The 23,732-nt window shown below is 50.4% G+C and overlaps 1 long non-coding RNA gene across 1 annotated transcript; it reads left to right on the top strand.

Moving 5' to 3' along the window:
* The first annotated feature begins 2,564 nt into the window (after positions 1–2,564).
* LOC119943320 lies at positions 2,565–22,241 on the top strand. The gene is made up of 3 exons (XR_005455660.1): positions 2,565–2,649; positions 9,062–9,153; positions 22,121–22,241. It is a non-coding gene; the product is annotated as an uncharacterized LOC119943320 (long non-coding RNA).
* Positions 22,242–23,732: the final 1,491 nt, after the last annotated feature.

Raw genomic sequence — 23,732 nt, 5'->3', positions numbered from 1 at the left:
TTGATCTGCCTTGGAGAAGAGACAGAGGGAGAGAGAGAAGAAAGTGGGAAACAGAAAAGATGTGAGAGTGAAGAGAGAGGGAGAGACAGGGAAAGAGAAAGGGAGAGGGGTAAGAGAAAGAGGGAGAGAGAGAGAGAGACAGAAGACAGGAAAGGAGAGGGAGGAGTGATGAGAGAGAAGGCAAGGAGAGAGACAGAGAAGGAAAGAGATGGAGGAGAGATAATAGTGATGGTATTTATTAAGCACTTACAACGTGCCAACACTGTTCTAAGTACTGGAGCACTGTTTATTCATTCAATCATATTTATTAAGTGCATACTGTGTGCAGACCACTGTATGAAGCTCTTGGGAGAGTAGAATATAACAATAAGCAGACACATTCCCTGCCCAGAACAAGCTTACAGTCTAGAGTTTCAGTTTAAGTGCTGGAACATTGTTTCAAGAACTGGGAGAGGAGAGAGGAGAGAGATGGTGGGGGGAGAGAGAGGGAGGGGAGGGAGAGAGAGGGAGAGAGAGGGAGGGGAGAGAGAGAGGGAGAGAGGGAAGGGAGAGGGAGAGGGAGAGAGAGAGAGAGAGAGAGAGAGAGAGAGAGAGAGAGAGAGAGAGAGAGAGAGAGAGAGAGAGAGAGAGAGAGAGAGAGAGAGTGGGTGGGGGAAAGGACCACAGTGGTTTGGGGAGGGGAAATCATGAGAAATTCTGTATTTGGTTATTTGCCTTGGGGAACTGTAGAAAAACGATCTCAAACTCTTGAAAAGTTACTGGGCTTTCCTCCAAAGTCTCTGGGAAATGATCTGTTCCTCAGTGTTCAGGGTGTGCGTGTATTGAAGGGGTAGTCGAGAGCTAGGAGGAGGTGGTGAGAAGAGGGTTAGGAAAAGAAGGGAGAGCAATAGCGTGATGTTCCCCAGTCCTTGGGCTACCTCCCAAGACGCCAGCTCCTTCACCCCCATCCCCTGACTCCCCTCCTTCCCGAACAGTCCTGGAAGCGAGCCATGAGCCCGTCTCTGGCCCCGTTTCGCCCCTGGATCTAGTGCCCGCATCAGGGCAGGGAGGGGGCGCCCAGCTAGGTGCCCACCTCTGCAGTAGCAGTGAGGAGGGAGGGGAGTCGGAGAACAGCCGGACAAGTGGGCAAACCCAGGGGGCTCCCTCGGACCCTTGGGCCCGGGTTAAGGGGGCTCCTCGGGGTAAGGACCAGCTTAGGCCAAGCCCAGAGGTTTTCCTCGCCCTTCTCCCAGTGGTGCCGTGTGTGTTGGAGAGGGACTGATAATGATGATGATGATGATGGTATTTGTTAAGCGCTTACTACTCATTCATTCATTCAATCATATTTATTGAGCGCTTACTGTGTGCAGAACACTGTACTAAGTGCTTGGAATGTACAATTAGGCAACAGATTGAGACAATCCCTACCCAACAACGGGCTAACAGTCTAGAAGGGGGGAGGCAGACAACAAAACAAGTAGGGAGGTGTCAAGATTAAAACAGATAAATAGAATTACAGATATACACACATCATTAATAAAATAGAGTAATAAATATGTACAAATATACACAAGTGCTGTGGGGAGGGGAAGGGGGTAGAGCAGAGGGAGGGAGTAAGGGTGATGGGGGGAGGACTGTTCTAAGCCCTGGGGTAGATACAATAATAATAATAATAATGACATTTGTTAAGTGCTTACTGTGTGCCAGGCACTGTTCTAAGCGCTGGGGTAGAGACAAGGTAATTAGGTTGCCCCACGTGGGGCTCACAGTCTTCATCCCCATTTTACAGTTCAGGTCACTGAGGCCCAGAGAAATGAAGTGACTTGCCCAGAGTCACACAGCTGATAAGTGGCGGAGCCGGAATTAGAACCCACAACCTCTGGCTCCCAAGCCCGTGTTCTTTCCGCTAAGCCACGCTGCTTCTCTTGGGAAAGATGGGAAGCTCATCGGGGATGCGGAGAAGGGCAGGGGGTGAGGCGGGTGGAGAGTGATGGATTGGCGGGGCTGCCCGGCTGAGCTTCGTGATCAGGGGGCGGAGCTGCTGGGGCCGGTGCCAGTGTGCTGGGGGGTGTGAGTGCGAGCTGCGTGGACGAGGGCAGAGCCGGGCTTGGCAGGGGGCGGGAGGGGTCGGTGGGCATTGAGGGGGTTGGTCTTGGAGGGGAGAGGAAGGGGAGAAGGGGGGGGGAGCGGGAGGAGAGCGGCCTTGTCCGTGCCCGTGGGTCCCTGTGCCCCTCCGGCCTCCTTCCCCGCTGCCCTCGCCCCCCGGTTGGGTCCGATCCTCTCCGGCCCCGTCCGGTTCGGACAGCTGGGCTGCCCCGGTCCTCGAAGCCACTGGCAGGCCGAGCTCTCGGCCGTGGGGCTGGCAGCCAGCTCTGCCCAGCCCTGCCCAGCCCAGGGCGGGTGTCCGAGCCATGGACAGGGGCCAGTGACGACAGAGGAGGGTCCAGCAGGAGGAGGAGGAGGAGGAGGAACAGGGGGAGGAGGGAGAGGAGGGGGAGGAGCAGAAGGAGGAGGAGGAGGAGGAGGAGGAGGAGGAGGAGGAGGGGGCAAGAGGCGGGAGGAGGCTGCTGCTGCCACCCGCGGACCCGAAGGCGAGTCGGAGCCGGAGGAGCCCGGAGGATGGAGCCCAGCGCAGGGCGCTGCAGAGGCCCCCGGCGCATCCCCCGGCAGGTAACGGACCACCCCCCACCCCGGGGCTGGCCTCTGGGGGGAGGCGTGGGAGGGGTCCCCGGAGCCCGCGGGGCTCCTGTCCTTCTCGAGCCAGGGCGAGGGGGCAGAGGGGGCGAGTGGCACCGGCCTGGGCGCACAGAAGATGCCAGGACCCCAGGAGGAGGAGGAGGTTGCGGTGCCCAGGGGTCCCTCGTTGGGGCAGGGGTGGGATGAGCTTGGTGGAAATGGAGGGGGGGAAGCTTGTCCTCTGGGACCCCCCGATCCCTCGGGAGTGAGGGTGGGCCGAGGGGAAGGGGGTCTCGGGGAGTTTCAGGTGGAAGGGGGCAAGGGAGGAAGAGGAGGGAACGGGCTGCGGGCCATTTCCTCTAGGATGCCCCCACCCTACTCCTCTAAACGCACCTTGGGAACTTGGACTGTGTCGCAACTCCCAGAGACAAGACCCTCCCCGGACCCCCCCACCCCACCCCATCCCCGGCAGCCCCTTCCTCCGCGGCCAGACCCGGGGTCCGCCTTTCTGACCTCCTCCCCCTCCCCGGGACCCCCCAACCCCTGGGATCCACACCCCCCCAACCCCCGGCCAACACCGACTCTGCCGCCCATTCCTGCCAGTCCAGGCCCGAGGTTAGGCCACCTTTCCCCGGATAACGCTCAATCTGCACTGTGCCCCGTGCAGTGCATCTTCCCAAACCTGATTCCCTATCCCGATTCCCGGCAGGGTCCATGTTCTCGTCCAGCCGGGGGTGGGGGGTCTGCCCCAGGATCCCTTCCCGTAGGGCAGAACGAATTGGCTGTTAGTTCCTGGAAGGTGTGTCCGCCGCTGCCCATGGGGGGCAAGGTGGCATATGCCACCTATGGGATACAACGGGATTCCAGCTTCGAAATTTAGACTCGATCCCTTCCCTGATCTCGCAGGTTTCTTTCCAAGTGAGAACCGGGCTCTCCTCTCTCCAGGCAAAAGCTAAGGTACAGCTGTAACAGATGCCTAAAGCCACCCAAGCCTGCCGCCTGAACCGGGCCCCAACCTGGGCAAGCCGGATCCCTGGGCTCCTGAAACCCCCAAAGAGGCAGGCAGGCTCATCTAGAGGGGGTCGTGGGAGAAAGGAGACAGGATTGGTCTGGGGTAAGGCCTGGTGGACAGGGGTCGGGAGTTAGGGGGGCGTGCCTGGGGGAATTGGAATCGGTGTCCAACCCAAGAGACTTCTAATTAGGGGGTGTGGGAGGAGAGGAAGATGGAAGCCAGGATAAACTGTAGGAGACAAGGGCTAGACAGTTACAGACCAAAAATGCCAATGCCGGCAGGGAGAAAAGGGCTAGGCTTAGGTGGCTGGCTGGGATAAATCGTACACCCTAAGGGTTGGTTGGTGCCAGAGGTAGTGGACAGGGATTCATTATTTTACCATGTCTTTTGGTGACAGTGCAGGATGCAGGGAAGGAGATTATCGCGTCTAGCTCTTAAAATGAACCTCCAGAAGCTGTGTGGATAATGTTGGAGGGGGGCGGGAAAGGGGGTAGGGTTAGGAAGGGGACCCAGCTAAAGAGAGAAAGGAGCTCCCCAGTTAGAACTGGCCTCTACCCCCTTTTCCCCTTCTGTATTTCCAGTGCAATACCAGCTTTCCCAGTGAGGGAAGGTGGGGAGGGGGAGAGGAGGAGGAAGAGGAGGAGGAAGTGGAGGAGAGGCGGGGAGAGCTAGGGGCAAGGTGGGAGGCAGCTCCTTGCCCATACTTGACTGCAAACTTTCATCATCTGTCTTTCCTTCCCTCCTGGAGTGTTTCCAGCCCTGTGGCAGGACAGCTGTGGGGTGGCTGTGGTTACACGCCGTGCCCAGGACCCAGCTCCCGCTGAGGGTTTGAAAACATGCAGCTCCAAGGGCCTCAGTCTCCCATCCCCTTGCCTTCCCACCTCAGAACACAAACACATTTTGTTTATGAAATCCAAACTTCCCCTTCACCGAGCAGCTCTGCTATGGGGGAGTAGTGTTTTCTTCTGGAGGCTTCCTTTTCCCTAGAACTCCCCCTCACCCTTCCTCACCTCTACAGCTGCTGCTTGGCAGTCTGGGAATCTTCAAAGCTTTTAACAAGGCCTCCAACTACCCATGGTCCAGGGACAGACAGGTCACGTAGGCCTTGGGGCAGGACTCAGAGCTGGGCTGGGGAAAGACCCGTGAAGTTTAGTAGGATGTACGGATGGGCATCTGAGGGTGGGGGTGTGTCCTAATGGGTACATATCTGTGTGCCCAGGCGTGCATAGCGAGTGTGTCTGGGATGGGAAAGTGTGTTCTGGCCCTTCACTGTAGAATGCCTAGCTTTGTTGCTTCAGAGATCCAGGTGTCTCCCAGACCCTGCTGTCCAACCCGAAGCTCCCCTTCTAGTTTCCAAACTCCACTATTCTGAATCTCGCAGAGCATTTGATATTCAAAATCTGGTTTAGAGCAGGTCCTGAAGTCCTTAGTCACTGTATGATTTCCATGGAAACAGACGTGTTCGGCGTAATCAGTTTTGGGGGGTGATGGTGGTTGTGGCGGAGGTTGTGGTGTGTGTGTGGGGGTGGTGGAGGTGGACGATGTATAGTAAGAGCATACACTCCACAAGTGTGGCCAGAAATTGTGTCAGCTCCTTTGTCTTCTTGCGGTCCTTTGAACAAAAGGGGTCGGGGCTCCTAGTCCTGGCAGACTCAATGGGCCCCTCTCTCTCTCTCTCTTTCTCTCTCTCCCCTAGTCCAGGGGAGGCTTCTATTCAGGAGCCTTCTTATCCTGGGTGGGCTTCCCTGCCAGTAGCCCCAAGGACTTCAGAAAGATTTCTGCCTTCTTGATGAGTCTCCCAGCTTCCAAAAGGAAAAAAAAAAAAAACCAACCAAAATCCCATTTGGCATGTAGGCTTTTTAAGGTCAAAGAATCCCAGTTTGGAAGAGCCTTCCAGAGGGGCCTCCTTCTGCCTCCCAGCCAACACTCACCCAAAGCAGGTGGTTGCCCAGTGTATTTGGAAAGTGCCCTGGGGAAAGCAGAGCCATGATTTCCCTAGAGCTCCAGACCCTCTCTCCATGACCTCTGTGGGAGGGAAATCTTGCCTGAGCCACAAGCTCTCTTTCTGGCTTGTAAACCCTTCCCCTCTGACTACTAGCGGCAAATGCTTGGAGCAAAGCAGTGGAGTCTGGGGAGTCTCTGGCCCCTGAGAGAGACAGGCAGACCCACCTCAGCTCACTCCTCCCTGCTTGGGAGACGAGGCCTGGAGCCCGCCATTTGGAACTACTGGTGTCATGGAGGCCAGCACACAAGCAGATGCATCCGTCTTCTTCATCGTGGCAGAGACAAAAATGGAGGATAGAGAACAGAGAGGTTGGGAATGGACAGATTCCTCTTCCCCAACTGAAGAGGCAATCGGCTTGGGGGAGTATTAGAAAGAGAAGAGATGGGGAGGAAGAAAGAGGGGTTCAGCGCTCTTGTCTCACACCTGAAGATTGGCACAGAAGCTTACAGCTGCAGAAGCAGCAGCAGCAGCAGGAGCTGAAGCAGCACTGTGGCCCCCTGCCCATGTACCAGGATGTGTCAGGAGCTCTCGGAGGGAAAAGACCCTGCCAACCACCTCACCCAGCATCGCCACCTCTCTCCTCAACGAGATCTGGCTGCTGCGTGAGCCACCAGTTCATGTGCTGCAAGTTTGGGCAGGGAGGTGGGCTCGGGTCCGGCTGAACCACGGGGAGGGTGGGAAGCTGGAGACATGTAATCATTCAGCAGAGCAGAGCACAGTCCTACCCACTCGCTAGAGGTGGAAACAGAGAAGAGGGGTCTTCACAGACGTAACTGATCTCGGTAGCCCCTTTCCCTCCCTACTTGACAAATCAGGCGGCCCAGAAAAAGATCTGGTATCCTTCCCCAGCGTGACACCAAATTAGAGGGAGCCATCTCCGACTATGATCATCATTATTATTGTAGTTGTTAAGTGCTGACTATGCGCCGAGCACTGTGCTAAGCATCAGGGAAGATACAAAATAATCAGATCAGTCACAGTCCCTGTTCCACAACTAGATCAGTCACAGTTCTTGTTCCACAGGGGGCTCACGGCTTTAGGGGGAGGGAGAACAGGTACTTTAGCCCCGTTTTATAGATGAGGAAACTGAGGCCCAGAGAAGACAAGTGACTTGTTTAAGGTCACACAGCAGGCAGTTAGTGGAGTCACGATTAGAACCTGGTTCTCTTGACTCTTTTCTGAATTTAGAGTTCAACCTCCCCAACCTCCCTCTGCTTTCCCTGGGGGAGCTCTTTTCCTGGCTTCACGCTTTTCATGGCTGGGAGGTTGTCCCTTCCAGATTCCCAAGATTTCCCTTTCCCTAACCCCCTCCTTGTCATTCTGGCCCCCTCACTGAGCTTCTATAAGGAGTTACCCTGTACTCTTCTTGCTCCTGGAATCAAACCCAGGGCCCGTTGGCACTTCAAGCTGCACCAGTGGGTTCCTTTCATATCTTACCCACCTCCACCCCCGCCACAACCATGAGTCAATTCTTAAGGTCCCTGGATCAGCTGAGTTGCTCTGCCCCAGCCTGTCTCTCTCTCCGTGCCGAGCTGGGCACCGAGATTCAAATGAGGCCTCTGAGCGACGATCCTCCCTCCCACCCTCAACCCCCAGCTCCCCAATTTTCCTAGCAGCCCCCTCCCTTCTGCCTCTCCTGCCCAGCCCTGCCTCCCAGCTCTCTCCTGTTTGTACAGTTCCCATTTTCCGGGAATTTTTCTCACTCATACCGGCTGCAAACCCCTCTCTTGCTTGAATCTCATTTTTGCTCTCCCCTGCCAAGCTTCTTCCCTTCCTAGGTCTCTCTGGATCATTTTGCTGTCCTCATTGGCGTTCACAACACCTTCCAATTTAATATCCTCGGCAAATTTCATTAACGGGCTGTTTACTCCCTCTCCCAGGATCATTAATGAAGATGTTGGATAAGATCTGACCCAACACCGATCCAGGCAGCGGCTTTCCCTCTCTCCTCTCACTGCTCCCCGCAATTTCTACCCTTTGCTGCTGCCACCCCATGCTCGGCCTGGGGGTCTCTTGACAAGTGCTTAGGGCCCAGCCTGTTTGAATTAATTTGGCCAGATTATCCGAGAAGCCGCATCAAATGCTTTGCTAAAAATCAAGATATATTACCCTGCCTGTATTTCCTTCATCTACCAGTCTTGTAATTCTATCAAAAAAGCTATCAAGTTTGTCAGGCATGATTTGTTCTTTATAAATCCCCACAGTGTTGCGAACAGCACAAGGTTCTTTTTATTGGCTGTTTTCAGATTCTCTCTTTGTTTGCTTCTTGATTAGGGTTGGGAGGCTCACCAACTGAGAAAAGCTGGGATCGCTCAGCTTTCCCTTTTGGGAAGAGGAGAACCACATCTCTCTGTCCCTGGGTAGCTGGCTTTGCATGCTGCATCTCCTCAGGAAAAATGGGGGTGCCTTGGGCATGGCTGTTATTAGACTGTAGGCTCCCTCTCTAGACTGTAAACTAATTGGAGGCAAGGAACATGTCCACGAGTCTGTTGTACTGTATTCTTCCAAGTGCTGTGTATAATGCTAAGAACACAGTAAATGCTCAGGAAATATGATTATTGATTATCATTATAGTATTTGTTAAGTATTTGGTATTGTTAAGTATTTGGGGAAGCAGCATGGCGTAGTGTATAAAACATGGGCTTGAGAGTCAGAAGGTCATGGGTTCTAATCCCAGCTCTTCTACTTGTCTGCTGGGTGGCCTTGGGCTAGTCACTTTACTTCTCTGTGCCTCAGTTACCTCATCTATAAAATGGGGATTGAAACTCTGAACCTCATGCGGGGCAGGGATTGTGTCCAACCCAATTTGCTTGTATCCACCCCAGTGCTTAATATCATGCCTGGCACAAAGTAAGCACTTAAAAAATACCACAATTATGATTATTATTAATAAAGTGCTTGCTATGTGTCCAGAGCTGTTCTAAGTGCTGGGGTAGACACAAGGTCATCAAGTTGGACATAGTCCCTGTCCTACATAGTAAGCGCTTAACAAATATGATCATCATCATTCACAGTCCAAGTAGTGGGGAGAACATGTATTTAATTCCCATTCTACAGTTGAGGAAACTGAGGCACAGAGAAGTTAAGTGACTTGCCAAATGTCAAACAGCAAGCAGTTGGCTGTGATTTGGAATAGTATTTGCCAAGGGGCCACCAGGCTGGTGGAGTGGGTGGGGGGAAGGTTTCTGTTAAGACTTCTTTCACTTGCTCCTCTCTGACGGTTGTCTGGATAGTCCTCCACTTCTTGCTTGTCCAAGTAAAGGCAGACTTTTCCCACCCCGGGAGCTGGCATACTTTGGGAGACATCCCCTAACGCATGGTTAACAGGTGTCCACTTGATGTCTCTTCCTCCCCACACACTTGTTTCCCCTTTTCTCTTTTCTCTGCAGCTTCAACATACTCTGTGCCATCCCCCCTTCCTCTGCCTGCCCCAGTTCATCATTCTGGGCTAGTAGTTCAGAATTCTCCAGGACAGCTCCAGGTAGGTTTCCTCCCTCTCAGAAGTCCACAAAAGCTCACATGAGACCTGAGCTCTTGGGGCTGTTTGATGGGGTGACAAGTGCCGGGTCTTCTCCCCCACTATAACTATTGTGTGGACCCCAGACCCATGTCCAAACCAAACCCAGCTCTCCTCGCCTGGATTTTTTTCTTGTCCCCCTTCTCCTGGTGAGGCTTCTCTCTCCTGCTTGCCTTTTGGAGCTCCCTATTACCCCCTTATTCTGCTTTTATCTGGCCAGTCACCAGACCCTGTTATACTCCTCTTGTCTTGATGATAATAATAACAGTTATGGTATTTGTTAATCATTCAATGGAATTTATTGAGCGCTTATGATGTGCAGAGCACTGCACTGATCCCTTGGAAGAGTTCAGTGCAAAAATGTTGGTAGACGTATCCCTGCCCACAAAGGGCTTACAGTATAATCCCCATTTTACAGATGAGGAAACAGGCACAGAGAAATTAAATGACTTGTCCAAGGTCACACAGCAGTCAAGTGTTGTAGCAGGGATTAGAACCCGTGTTTTCAAACTCCCAACCCTGTGCTCTTTCCTCTATACCATGGTGCTTCTGGACTCCTACTTTTAAACTCCTCTGGGTCAGTAACCAGCATCCCAGACATAGTGGAATAAGAACTTGGCTACTTCTCTCCAATGCTTCCCCTAGTCCTTCATGGCCCAGCCAATCAATCAACTGATCAATAGCAATAACATTTACCCAGCACTTACAGTAGGTGAAGAGCCGAACTAAGCTCTAGGAATTAATGGATTCAAATCAGACATAATCAGTTTACAAGGGGCTCATAGTCTAAAGGGTGGGGGGAGAGGAACAGATTTTTAGCAATAGAGAGATGAAGAGAGAGAGAGAGACATAGAGAAAAACAGAGAGCTAGAGAGATACAAATAATAGGCCAAGATAAGCGATTCAGTGAGAACCACAATAAAATCTTTCATATGATCCCAGCCTCTGTGATCTCCCTGAAGCTGCAAACCACTGTTCTTCTCCAGCTGGGTGGTTTCCTCCCTCCCTCAGTTTCCCCCACAGGGCTTTCCAAGGACCACATGTCCAGGTGGTTCCACTTCCTGGACTACAGGGACCTGCCAGTCTTCTCCTAGTGACCCGAGGCAGTCCCCAAGGCTGGCCAACCTCCCAACAGCCATTCTTGACACCCCTGCTATTGGGTTATTTCCCCAGATCCCCCAGACTCTCATCTCACTCGGCTTCTTTTAGAAGGAGGCAGCATATTACTGCCTTATCTGGCTATCGTCAGTCCCCTCCCCACACTTCTGAAAGCCCCCAAGTCAACCCCCTTATGCTGCCAGACAATCCAGGCTCACTCTGCTCCCTGTTTCCCCTGAAGCCTAGACCCCACAATGCCTTCCGACTCCCAGTGAGAAACAGCATGGCCTAGTGGATAGAGCATGGACCTCAGAGTCAGAAGGACCTGTATTCTAATCCTGGCTCCACCACTCTATCTGCTGGGTAACCTTGGGCAAGTCACTTAACTTCTCTGGGCCCCAGCTACCTCATCTGTACAATGGGGATTAAGATTCTGAGCCTCAGGTGGGACAAGGAGTGCATCTACCTCAGTGCTTAGTACAGTGTCTGACATATACTAAGTGCTTAACAAATACCATTTAAAAAAATCCCAATCTTCAGGATCCATTTTCCCCATGGGCCCAGTGGGCCCTGAAGACCTTTAGTCATGATTCTGTCTGTCTTTCCTTTCTTTTCCTGATTTCTCGGCTATCCCATCAAATCAATCTTATTTATGGAACAGTCACTGTTTGCAGAAAAGAGCTCTGTATTACACATTTGGGAGATTACAATACAACAGAGTTGTAGGCATGTTCCCTGCCCACCAGGAGTTCCAATCCCTGACATCTCGGTCCTCTCTCCCTTCCTGATGCCAGGGTTACCTCAGTGCCAGCTGCCAGCCACTAGCAGCCAACTTTTTGCCGATGTTTCCCTGTGAGTCCATATCCGTCACAGTTGGGATACCGTGAGCCTGGTGGGCAGGAAAAGAGGAGCCCCACCCTCCATTGAGAAACAACTGCCCCTCTCAGTTGGGGTGGAGAGGGATGGCCGGGGAGAGGGACTGAGGAAAAGACAGAGCTGCTCCTTTTGACTCATCCTTTTCAAGCAAACAGAGGGACCTTGTGTGGGGGCCAGAAGGTCAACAACTTTCTCCTTGCCCAGCCCAGTGAGAGGAACAGGGGCTGGAGCCAGCCAGTCACCACTTCAGAAAAAGTATCCTTCACTAAGTATAACCAGGGATCAGTGGCTTAGCTCAATGGGCTAGCAGAAAGGGATGGACGCAAGTTATTAATTATCTCCCTGGCCCTTCGGGTCGAGGTAACACTGGTTTGTGTCTAGTCCATCTTCTTTCAGGTTAAGCTAAATTCCGAACCTCCCCTGGGCATGTCCCAAATGCAGCGAGCAATTGCCAGAAAGCTGAAGTGTCCGAATTCAGTGCTCATAGCCCAGCGTGACAGGTCCCTGGCCTGAGTTTGGAGAAGTTTATCTTGGGCTCCCCCACATCCTCAGTCCCCAGGAGGTGAGGGGTTTAGGTCAGCCTCGCTGGGGGAGGGAGGTACTCCATTTTTTAAAATGTATTTGTTAAGCACTTACTAGGTGCCAGGTACTACACAGAGCATTTGGACAGTTCCCCCACTTTCAGTCCTGATATCTGGGACCACTGCCTGGGCTTCCACCCACCTCTGGCTTTTTTCTGCCCAGGTTTTCAATTCCACTGAAGGTGAGTGGGGAGAATAAGCAATTCAGTGTACCCCTAGCACCACATCCTCTGGGCCTGGCTTCCTGCACAGGGACACCAGCCTCAGGCAGAGTGAGCCCTGGGAAGACTCTGAGCTGTGGGGGATGTCCCCTGATGGTTTGGAGTCAGTGGTTTTCAGGCCCCATGGTTCCCTCATGCTCGGAGGAGACTATGGCTCATGGGCCCCATTGGGCCATCTTTGATTTGATGGTGGCCTTCAGGCAGGAGTATGGAGTCTCCATCTGGCTCATGGTTTTATTTTTAATGGTATTTTTAAAGTGCTTACTATACTGTAATAAGTGTTGGGGTAGATAAAAGATAATCAGTTGGACACACAGGTTGTCCAACATAGGACTCATAAGGCCCTAAACAACCCAACTGTGAGTCCCACATAGGGCTCACAGTCTAAATCCCTGTTTTACAGATGAGGTAACTGAGGCCCAGAGAAGTTAAGTGACTTGTCCAAGGTCACACAGCAGACAAGTGCTGGATCCAGAATTAGAACCGAGGTCCTTTTGACTCCCAACCCCATGCTTTATCCACTAGGCCTTGCAACCTCTCGGGGTCCTTGAAGGTCTAGGGGGCCACTGAGCCTGACCCTGTTTAGTGAGAAGAGCCAGGAAAAATGCCATCTCAGGCATCTCTTCAAAGCTTGGCCTGGGGGCCTGAGGAAGAGGAGGAGGGCAAGAAGAGGTCTTCAAATCATGAGTCAAGAGAGCCAGACTCCCTCCTTTTTAGCAGCTAGGAAAGAGCTCAGTTTCTCCCATTTCTATTACCCTCAGGCTGAGGCTGGCATGCTAGGGACCGTTGATGTTGGTCTTGGCTTAGAGTTCATGAAGTAGGCCACAGGCCTCCAGCGAGGGCCCAAGCCCAAGGCAGAGGGCAACGATGCCCTTTTTTCTCCCTGAGAAAATTCAGAGCTGAAAGTGCCAGGGATTTCATCTCTCTGAGGGAATCCCTTCTGCCTGCAGCTAGTGAGGCTCTGCGAGAAAGTCCCATAGAGGGAAAATCCTGGGAATGAACTGGAATTACCAAGCCACACACAGTTGGTTGTAGCTCTGGGTGTCCCTCCAACTGTCTGGGGCTATTAGCATCCAGGGGGGTGGGGTCTGTGGGACACCTCTGGCCGGGACTGAGGACTCTGCGGAAAATGCCTTCCCTGGAGAGGGGGTTCTGCTCCACTCTTGGCGGCCGCCAGAAATACTGGGTTGTCACTTTCCTGAAGCTTCGAAGCCTTTCCCCTATGCCCAGAAAAAGGAAAGTACATATATGTAGATACTGTATATACATACATATATACACATACTATATATATATGTATATATACTGTATATATATGTATGTATATATGTGTATATATTGTATATCCTGTATATACAGTATATATATGATGTATTATATATATATATATATATACTGTATATCCTGTATATATGTTAGTACATATTTATTACTTTATTTATTTTACTTGTACATATTTATTCTATTTATTTTATTTTGTTAATATGTTTTGTTTTGTTGTCTGTCTCCCCCTTCTAGACTGTGAGCCCGCTGTTGGGTAGGGACCGTCTCTCTATGTTGCCAACTTGTACTTCCCAAGCGCTTAGTACAGTGCTCTGCACACTGTAAGCGCTCAATAAATACGGTTGAATGAATGAATGAAAAGTGGCCTGGACCGCAGTGCAGATTATGACCACTAGAGGGCAGCGGACGGGCTTTTATTGCCGGCTTTAGCTGGGAGCATCCAAGAAAAAAGCGAGACCAGGGAACTCAAGAAGGCGAGGAGCCCCTAGTTTATATATCAATCAATCAATCAATCATCAATCGTATTTATTGAGCGCTTACTGTGTGCAGAGCACTGTATTAAGCCCTTGGGTTGTGCCACCCCAATGGGCAGCACCTGGAGGAACCAAAAGAAGAGATAGCAGACTCTGTGGGGCGAGGCGAAGGCTTCTTTTCCATGCAAAGAGGTGATCTAATAAATAATTCTATTTATTATAGCTATAATTCTATTTATTCTGACGATTTTCACACCTGTCTACATGTTTTGTTTTGTTGTCTGTCTCCCCCTTCTGGACTGTGAGCCCGTTGTTAGGTAGGGACGGCCTCTATATGTTGCCGACTTGTACTTCCCAAGTGCTTAGTACAGTGCTCTGTACACAGTAAGCGCTCAATAAATACGATTGAATGAATGATCTCCAGACTGGATTTGGGCCCATCAGGCTGTTTAGAAGGTTCACCTCCCTGCACTGACCCCCTTAAAAGGACTCCCCAGAACTCCCTCCTCTTCCCCCCCACTGGAAGCCTGATGAATCCTAGACGTCCAGGTTGAAGCCTTCCTGGGAACACTTTTGTGCAGTGGGTTTAGACCTGGGATCATTTCTATATGTTGCCAACTTGTACTTCCCAAGCGCTTAGTACAGTGCTCTGCACACAGTAAGCACTCAATAAATACGATTGAATGAATGAATGTTTGGAAATGGCTGAAACTCCCCAATTTAAGACCAGAACCTGCCCAAAGGAACCATCAATCAATCATCGTTATATATTGAACACTTTCTTGAAAGAACTATACTAAGTTTGGTAATTGGTTACTCGTCTACCACCTCATTGGCTTAGAACAATTAACTACTAGCTGGTCAGGCTGATTGGCTCCTCTTCTCCTGGGGCAGCGGGGACTGGGAATTGGATGCGCAGGGCCGGATCAGATGATTTTTCTCTAGGAAGTCCCCTCTGGAACAACCCCCTCTGCCTGCTCTGGAACCGCTCAGGGGTGATGGGTTTTTGAGAAAGACCGGTCCATTTTTGGTAAATTGAAGGTGAGGAGCTGCGAGATCAGGGAGGCTTTCTGAGATGCAGTTTGCAGCTTCTTCAGGCTTATACTCCGCCAAGAATTCTAATATGATCAAGCCACTGGGGCTTTTGGTCCAGACGGGCCCTGCATGTTAAGGCCTCCCTCAACCAGTCACAGACTCAGGCCCTGCCAGGCTGACAAGAGCTCTTATCAGTTCCAGAAAAGCCCATCTCTCCCCAGCTTTGCTGCCCATCACCTTCTGGGCCTCTGGACCCTTGGGGCCCCCTCTCACTAGAACAGTGGGAGCATTTATGCAGCAACAGATTTGTTCAGGGCACAAAGAGCGAGGAATGGGAGCCCTGCACCCTGCTATGTTTCCTGAGTGGGATGGCCATTCATCCAGTTATATACGCGACAGTCTGGTGTTTTTCTGGTCTGTCCATATCCGATAAGGCTTAGGCATCTTATGCTTTCATGCCTGGTGTTTTTATGTTAAACACTGAGTCTCTCCCAGCTAAGCTTCTCATGGCTTGGAAGTGGCACCCGAGTTCACAGGGACCTACCAGGGGAACATCCCAGCTCTGAAGCAAGATGTGGGGCAAGATGTGATGAGAAGCATCATCATCAATTGTATTTATTGAGCGCTTACTATGTGCAGAGCACTGTACTAAGCGCTTGGGAAGTACAAATTGGCAACATATAGAGACAGTCCCTACCCAACAGTGGGCTCACAGTCTAAAAGAAGCATGTGACCTAGTGGATAGAACTTGGGCCTCAGAGTCAGAAGGACCTGAGTTCTAATCTAAACCTGTCTGCTGTGTGACCTTCGGCAAGCCTCTTTACTTCTCTGTGCCTCAGTTACCTCATCAAAATAGGGATATGACTGTGAGCCCCATGTGGGACAAGGACTGTGTCCAACCTGATTAACTTGTATCTACTCCAGTGCTTAGAACATTCATTCATTCAATCATATTTATTAAACCTTTAATGTTTGCAGAGCACTGTACTAAGTGCTCCTGGCACATAGTAAGAGCTAACAAATAACACAGTTATTATTATTGTCCATCCTGCATTCTGTGTATTCCCGCAAAGAAGTTTATCACAATTTCTGTTGGTGCTCTGACATAATGCTGTGTAAACTATGGAAAGAAACCTACATCTTTTGCTTTCAGGTTGGCTAAAGGATCCCTGGTGTATTTTGTGTATTCAGTGGTCACTTTACTCCTGGGATACCCGAGACCAGCGGATGTTCTAACAATGATTATGGCCCTTGTTAAGCATTAAATCTTAATGATTTACATCATAATGACTTACAGATACTGGACTGTAAGGTCCTTTTTAATGGTATTTGTTAAGTGCTCAGTATGTGCCAGGCTAAGTACTAAGTACTGGGGTAGGTGCAAGCCAGTCAGGATGGACACAGTCCAGTTCTACACTGTGAACCCGCTGTTGGGTAGGGACTGTCTCTATATGTTGCCAACTTGTACTTCCCAAGTGCTTAGTACAGTGCTCTGCACACAGTAAGCGCTCAATAAATACGATTGAATGAATGAATGAATGAATGACTCATGGTCTCAATCCCCATTTTATAGATGAGGTAACAGGCACAGAGAAGTGAAGTGGCTTGTCCAAAGTCACACAGCAGACAAGTGGAGGAGCCGGGAATAGAACTTCTGACATCCAGCAGGCCTGTGCTCTTCCCACCAGGTTCCACTGCTTCTCAGTTCTCTCCTTGACCCTCTACAATCTTCTTTCTGCCCCCTTCCCTAAAGCTCCTCTCACCAAGGTCTCCAAGATGTCCTTCTGACCAAATCCAATTGGCTCTACTTTGACCTAATCCTCTTTGACTTCTAGTTTGCAGGATGCTTCTCATCTGGTTCTCTTCCTACTTCTGACCACTCAGTCTCCTTTTCTGGCTCTTCTTCTATCTCTTATCCTTTAATGGTGGACATTCAACGTGGCTCTATTCTGGATCCTTTACTCTCTATAGCGTACACTCATTCTCTCAGAGAGTTCATTATCTTGCTTGGATTCAGCTGTCAATTCAGTCGATCTACCGGTGGTATTTATTGAGTGCTTACTTTATGCAGAGCACTGTCCTAAGTGTTTGGGACAGTACAATTCAATAGTATAGGTAAACACAAGGAGCTTTTAGACTAGAGAGGGGGACAAACATCAAAATGAATTGCAGTTAGGTATGTGCTTAAGTGCCATGGGTGTAGGGTGTAAATCACAGTGTTTCAGATGTTCAGACCCAAGTACATAGGCATTGCAGTAGGGAGGACATAGGGAAGTGAGGGCTCAGTCAGGGAAGGCCTCTTGGAGGAGATGTGATTTTAGTAGGGCTTTGAAGGTGTGGAGATAGGTGGTCTGTCAGGTATGAGAAGGGAGTTCCAGGCCAGAGGGAGGATGTGGACAAGGGGCTGGCAGTGAGACAGACGAGATTCAGGTACAGTGAGTAGGAGAAGTGAGCGGGCTGGGTTGTTGTAGAAAATCAGGGAGGGGAAGTAGGAGGGGGAGAGCTAGCTGAGTGTCTTAAAGCCAATGGTAAAGACTGTAAGCTCATTGCGGGCAGGGAACGTTTCTACCAACTCTGATGTACTGTACTTTCCCAAGCATTGGCTCAATGGAAAGAGCATGGGCTTTGGAGTCAGAGGTCAGGCGTTCAAATCCTGGCTCCACCAATTGTCAGCTATGTGACTTTGGGCAAGTCCCTTAACTTCTCTGTGCCTCAGTTACCTCATCTGGAAAATGGGGATTAAGACTGTGAGACCCCCGTGGGACAACCTGATCACCTTGTAACCTCCCCAACACTTAGAACAGTGCTTTGCACATAGTAAGTGCTTAATAAATGCCATCATTATCATTATTATTATTATTATTACAGTGCTCCGCTTACAGTAAGCACTCAGTAAATACCTTTGATCGATAATGAGCTTCTGTCTGATATGGAGATGGATGGGCAACCATTTAAAGAGAGGGGAAACTTGGACTATGCTGTTTTTTAGAAAAATGATAGCCTCATCTTTCCTACTAAACTGACTCTCCTTTCTTTCCCATCACGGTGGACAGCACCGTTTTCTCCTCTGTCCAGGAAGCTTGCTTCCTTGGTTTCATCTTTGACTCTAGGCTGTAAACTCGTTATGGGCCGGGAATGTGTCTGCTAATTCTGTTGTACTGTACTCTCCCAAGCGCTTAGTACAGGTCTCTGCACATAGTGAATACTCAATGATATATGCTCAGTGATTACCACTGATTGACTCCTTGCCCATTTAATCTGTTTCTAAATTCTGCCATTCCTTCCTCTCCCTCTTGGTACCTCCAAACCCAGCTTTCAGCCTCTTCTGGACTGTTTCCTCCAGCCTCCTCTGGATGATATTATAGTTATTATTATTTTTATTATCATATTTATTAAATGCTTACTATGTGTCAAGCATTTTTCTAATTGGCAGGGGAGATAGACATTAATCAGGTTGGACACAGTAATAATAATAATAATGTAATGTGTTATGTGCTTACTATGTGCCAAGCACTGTTCTAAGCACTGCGAGGATACAAGATAATCAGGTTGTCCCACATGGGGCTCACAGTCTTAATCCCCATTTTCCAGATGAGGGAACTGAGGCACAGAGAAGTTAAGTGACTTGCCCAAAGTCACACAGCTGACAGTTGGCAGAGCCGGGATTAGAACCCATGACCTCTGACTCCCAGTGGGGCTCACAATCCAAGTAGGAGGGAGATCAGGTATTGAATCCCGATTCTATAAGATGAGTGTTTATTCTCACTGGTTGCAAGTGTCCGGGGGCCAGCCCAGAGCCGTGTGGGTATGTGGGCAGTGGCTTTGGAGTCCCTGAGAGTCTGTATGCTGGTTCCCGAAGCCCTAGAGGGCTCAAGCCTGATGCTCCCTGGAGTAGGTTAGGCAAGGGGCCAAGATTGGGGCCTGGGCTTCTTCTCCTTTTAACAGGGGGAAGAGAGATTCTGTGTCCTCCCCTGCCCACGCTGGGACCCTCAGCGACAGCCCATCCCAGGGCTCTCACCCACAGGACATTCAGGGGGGCTTCCAGCCCAAGCATTGTGCTGTTCACACCCCCTGGCTTTCGGCCTCAGCCCTCAAGTGACAAGGGATCTGGCAGTCCAGGCTCCAGTCTCTGGCCCTACTGAATCCCAACCCCTCCCTTTCCGGGAGGGGGGGGACCCTCTATGGACAGGGATACCAGGGACACAGGACACACAGGCTTCCCACCATATATGAGAAGTTCGTTAGATTAAAGCTCAAGGGAGTTCAAACACCAGATGAATCCACAGCTTGGCATTGGTATTGAACAGGTTTATGGCAGGTTCCAGCATTAAACCAAAGCCCTGCCTCAGGAGCAGAAAGTCAAATCCTTTCCCAAAATACCAGTCTCGGTGGCTCTATCCTTTTCACCCAACTAGAAGCCAGGTTCAAGGGGCTCTCTCTCTTTCTCTCTCCCTCTCTCTCTTTCTCTCATCAGCAATCAATCAATCAGTTGTATTTGTTGACTACTCACTATGTGCAGAGCATTGTACTAAGAGCTTGGAAGAGTACAGTGCTTGAGAGCTGGCAGACATATTCCCTGCCCATAATGAGCTTACAGTCCAGAGGATGCACTTGCAGGCAGAGAGAGAATCCTCTTCCTGTGGCTACCCCTCACCTCCCCCTTGACACTGACATTCCTTCTACTTTCCACTACAAAGTATTTCTATCCTCTCTTGACAGTCACCATTTGACCCACTCCTGCATCTTGGCATTGGTTCAGCTCCCAGCCCCAGCCTTGATTCAGGTATCTTACTCATTCACTCATTTTAAGATTTGTTTTGGAGGTTGAGACTCTGCACATGGCCTTAATAATAATAACAGTAATAATAATCATTCTTAATCATTTACTCTCTGACAAGTCCTGACAAGTACTGTGGTAAGCCCTGGGCTAGATCCAATCAGATGAGACACAGCTCCTGTCTCACACCGGGCTCACAGTCTAAGAGGGAGGGTGGGCAGGCATTTAATCCCCATTCTGAAGGTGAAGAAGCTGAGGCACAGAGAAATTAGGTGCCCATGGTCACACAGCAGGCAGGAGACAGAGCCAGGATGAGAACCCAAGCCTCCTGATTCCCAACCTGGGCATCTTCCCACTTGGCCACATGTCTAAGTCTGACTTTAAACTTTCTACTGTTGAATGAACTGTCTGGTCCCAGGAGTCAGTGGGGCAGTTTATGAGATCAGTTCCAGGCTGAAAATCAACATATTGTAGCATGATTCACCGACCCTGACAGGATATTATCACTAAACAAAGGCCTTGCAAACAAGAAGCAAGACAATCGAGCCATTTGAGAAGTAGCATGGCCTGGGAGTCAGAAGGACCTGGGTTCAAATTCCTCCTCCATCACTAGTCTGCCATGCCATCTTGGGCAAGTCACTTAACTTCTCTGTGTCTCAGTTACCATAGCTGCAAAGTGGGGATTAAGACTGTGAGCTCTATGTCAGACCTGGGCTCTGTCTGACTTGATTAGCTTGTATCTACCCCAGTATTTAGTATGGTGCGTAGCACCTAGTAAATGCTTAGCAAATACCATTTAAAAAAGACAATGCAACAAGAGGGCTTTGTGTGTGTACAATAGGGCTGGAGAAGTGGGTTCCTTATTGTCCTCTTCAGTCACAAAAATCCTCAGAGGTGAATTTCACTGTCAGCATCATTGTATCCAAGTACGTAGGCCACATGGTAAAGGCTTCCCCTAGTATCCAGGTTGGCTAGAGGTACTATTTGCACACAACAGTAGCTACACTTAAAACACTAGAAAGTGTATGTAACAGCTCTTTTTTTGTGGATGCTCAGTGCAGAGGCCAAACACTACTACTTTCAAGAAGCAGTGTGGTCTAGTGGAGAGAGCATAGGCCTGGGAGTAAGAAGGACTTTGTTTCTAATCCCTGGTCTGCTAATTACTTGCTGTGTGACCTTGGGCAAGTCACTTCACTTCATTGTGCCTCAGTTTCCTCAACTGTAAAATGGGGATACCTGTTCTCCTTCTTACATAGATTCTCAGCCCCATGTGGGACAGGGGCTGTGTCCAACCTAATTAAATTGGACATACCCAGCACTTAGAACAGTGTTTGACACATAGTAAGCACTTACCAAATACCATAAATACCATAAAAAGGGAGTGCTGCGTTGATGGCTATCAGAGAGGGCACATCATGAGCTGGGGGCCAGACTGGGGCCCACTCTTGCTGTCACCACGACCACGTACATAGGTCCAGCCGACCGCAAGTAGATTAAACCGCAAACCAGAGATCTACGAATGCCCAGGGATAGATATATATAAATCCCCAAGAGGCTGGCCAGCTGTGGGTCGGAGCAATTGATTGTGGAAATAGGCTGGGCTAATAGCAATCTGCTTGGGGGAGTGTTCAGCATCAGTCAGTACTGTGCATGATGGGACAGAACTCATTTCACAGGAAAAGGGATGACACGCAGGGCTTTTGAGACCAAAGGCTAGAGGCCCAGCTATGTTCACACCCTACACCCTATTCTCCCTTTGCTAGCTCCATTATGGCTGGTGGGCAAGGTCAGTACCTCAAAATCCATTCTGTCCTGGCCCAGAGGTTGCCGCAGAAGGGCCCTGTAGACAGTATCATTTTTCATCAACCAATCAATCAATCGTATTCCTCATGCTACTGGGACAATATCTCCCCCAGCAGTTCCAATGTCGACTAACCCTGCCTGCTAGATTGTGCTGAATTTTTTTATTGGTATTTGTTAAGCGCTTACTAGGTGCCAGGTACTGTACTAATTACTGGGGTAGATACAAGCTAATAATAATAATTTTGGGATTTGTTAAGCACTTACTATGTGCCAGGCACTGTAGTAAGCACTGAGGTAGATACAAGCTAATCAGGTTGGACACAGTCCATATCCCATATTGGGCTCACAGTCTTAGTCCCCATTTTACAGAAGCGGTAACTGAGGCACAGAGTAGTGAAGTGACCTGCCTAAGGTCACACAGCAGACAAGTGGCAGAGCCAGAATTAGAACACAGGTCCTTCTGACTCTCAGATCCATGTTCTGTCCTCTCGGCCATGCTGCTATGGTCAAGGAATGTGTCAGTTTATTATTATAATGTACTCTCCCAAGAGCTTAGTACAATGATCTGCACAGAGTAAGCACTCAATAAATACGATCGACTGAGTTCTCCTTTTATTGATGGACTAAGCCTTGGACAAGGCATCAGGTAGAGGGCAAGAAAGAAGGACCCGAGATAGGCTTTGTAGCTGGAGACCCTTTGGCCAAGGCAGGCTATGTCCCTTCCCGAGAGGAGTCCTGGTTTCTTAGCTCACTTCCCCTGCTCCTCTCTTCTCGTGCAAACAGGGCAGTGGCATGGATCTCCAGGCCAGGTGCTAACAGAGCCTTCTTCAGTCATCGTTCCAGCGTCAGTAGCGAGCAGAGGTCCAGCAGGGGCCTCGTAGGCTGTACAGCACTGACCAACCCCTCTTTGGTGAGTACTGGAGGGTCCTTGCTGGTCTAGGCCCTGGGGTGGGGTGGGTGGGGTGGGCCCCTGAGAAATTCTGTGGATGGTGAAACAGCCAGAACCACTTTCCTTGCTTTAGATTACCTCCACCTCAGGGATTTCCTTTTCTCCACCGGGATGCAGGAGCCTATCTGGCAAATTTTCACTCTCATCCCTTTCCTGTTTCCCTAGCTGTGGGAGAGCCCAGGGGTGGTTCTCTGGAGGGGGTCACCCACCTTCTCCACCCTACTTTGTTTCTTTCCTGCTGTCTGTGGTGGTAGGTGTCGGGGGATCTTTTCTCTCGGCCCTTTCCCCCTCCTCCCATCTTCCTCCCTCTCCATCCCATCGCTCACTGCCTTTCTGGTTTCTCTGTCCCTTTGCCCAGGAGAGAACAAATCCAGCTCCTGGGGTCCCCTGAGTCCGTCCCCATTTCCTGCACCCGGTCAGAAGCGATGCCCTTGAAAGGATGGCAAGGGGCCCCACTCTGGACGTCCTGATTGCTGGGGTCCAGGCAGATTTCTTGGGGGTCCAGTCCCTGTCAGTGGTTCAGATGCTCACCCTCTTCCCCATTCCACCTACCACCTCTCCCTGCACTGGACCTCACTGGCCACGGGCAACTCAAGAGTCCCCTCTTTGGCATTTCTTAGAACCATTTGGGTCGGTGCCAGCTGGCAGGATGCATGTTGGGTGCTCTCTGGGGACCCTCCTCCCTTGCTCCTTTTCTGTGGGAGAAAGAGAGTATGGTTGATTCCATTGGCTAATATTTCCTGGCCTAGCTAATAATAAATGTGGTGTTAAGTGCTCACTCTGTGCTATGTGCTGAGGTAGTCCCTGTCCCACGTGGGGCTCCCAGTCTAAGGAGAAGGGAGAGCAAGTATTTAATGCCCATCTTACAGAAGACAAAACTGAGGCACAGAGAATTCCTGTGATTGGCCCAAGATCACATAGCAGGCAATTTGGGAAGTCGGGCTTCGAACCCAGATCCTCTGACTCCCAGGCTGGTGTTCTTTCCATTATGCCATGATGTTTCCCTCTGGCTGTTTAGCCAGCAACCCATCTTGCTCCATCTGGCAGGGTCAGGGCACTGCTTTTCTCAGGGCTCTGTGCCACCAAGCTATGTTCCCCAGTGGCCCAGATCACCCTCCATTTGCTCATTCCCTGCTCCCAGCTCACCTGCCTGCCTCATCTGTTGAGATGGGGGCTGTTGGTGGGGGGGTCCCTCATTCCTGCCATAGAGCTCCCTTCATTCTCCAGCTGCTTCTGGCTGTGGCGCATGTTTGAGGGGTACGTGCTTTGTGAAGAACGTTCCACTTCGGGAGAGAAGGGTGACTGAGGCTGAGGAAAAGGGGGCTGAAGGAGAAACCCAGTTAGAGGACCTCCCTCCTGGAGAGAGGCCCCCAGATCTAGAGGAGGGGGCCTCAGGCAGACCGTGTCACGAGAAGCAGCATGGCTTAGTGGAAAGAGCACAGGTTT

Source organism: Tachyglossus aculeatus, chromosome 22 (assembly GCF_015852505.1).
Source record: "Tachyglossus aculeatus isolate mTacAcu1 chromosome 22, mTacAcu1.pri, whole genome shotgun sequence".
Lineage (NCBI taxonomy): Eukaryota > Metazoa > Chordata > Mammalia > Monotremata > Tachyglossidae > Tachyglossus > Tachyglossus aculeatus.
Note: the sequence above shows the minus strand (reverse complement) of the source record. Positions and strands in the feature narration are given on the sequence as shown.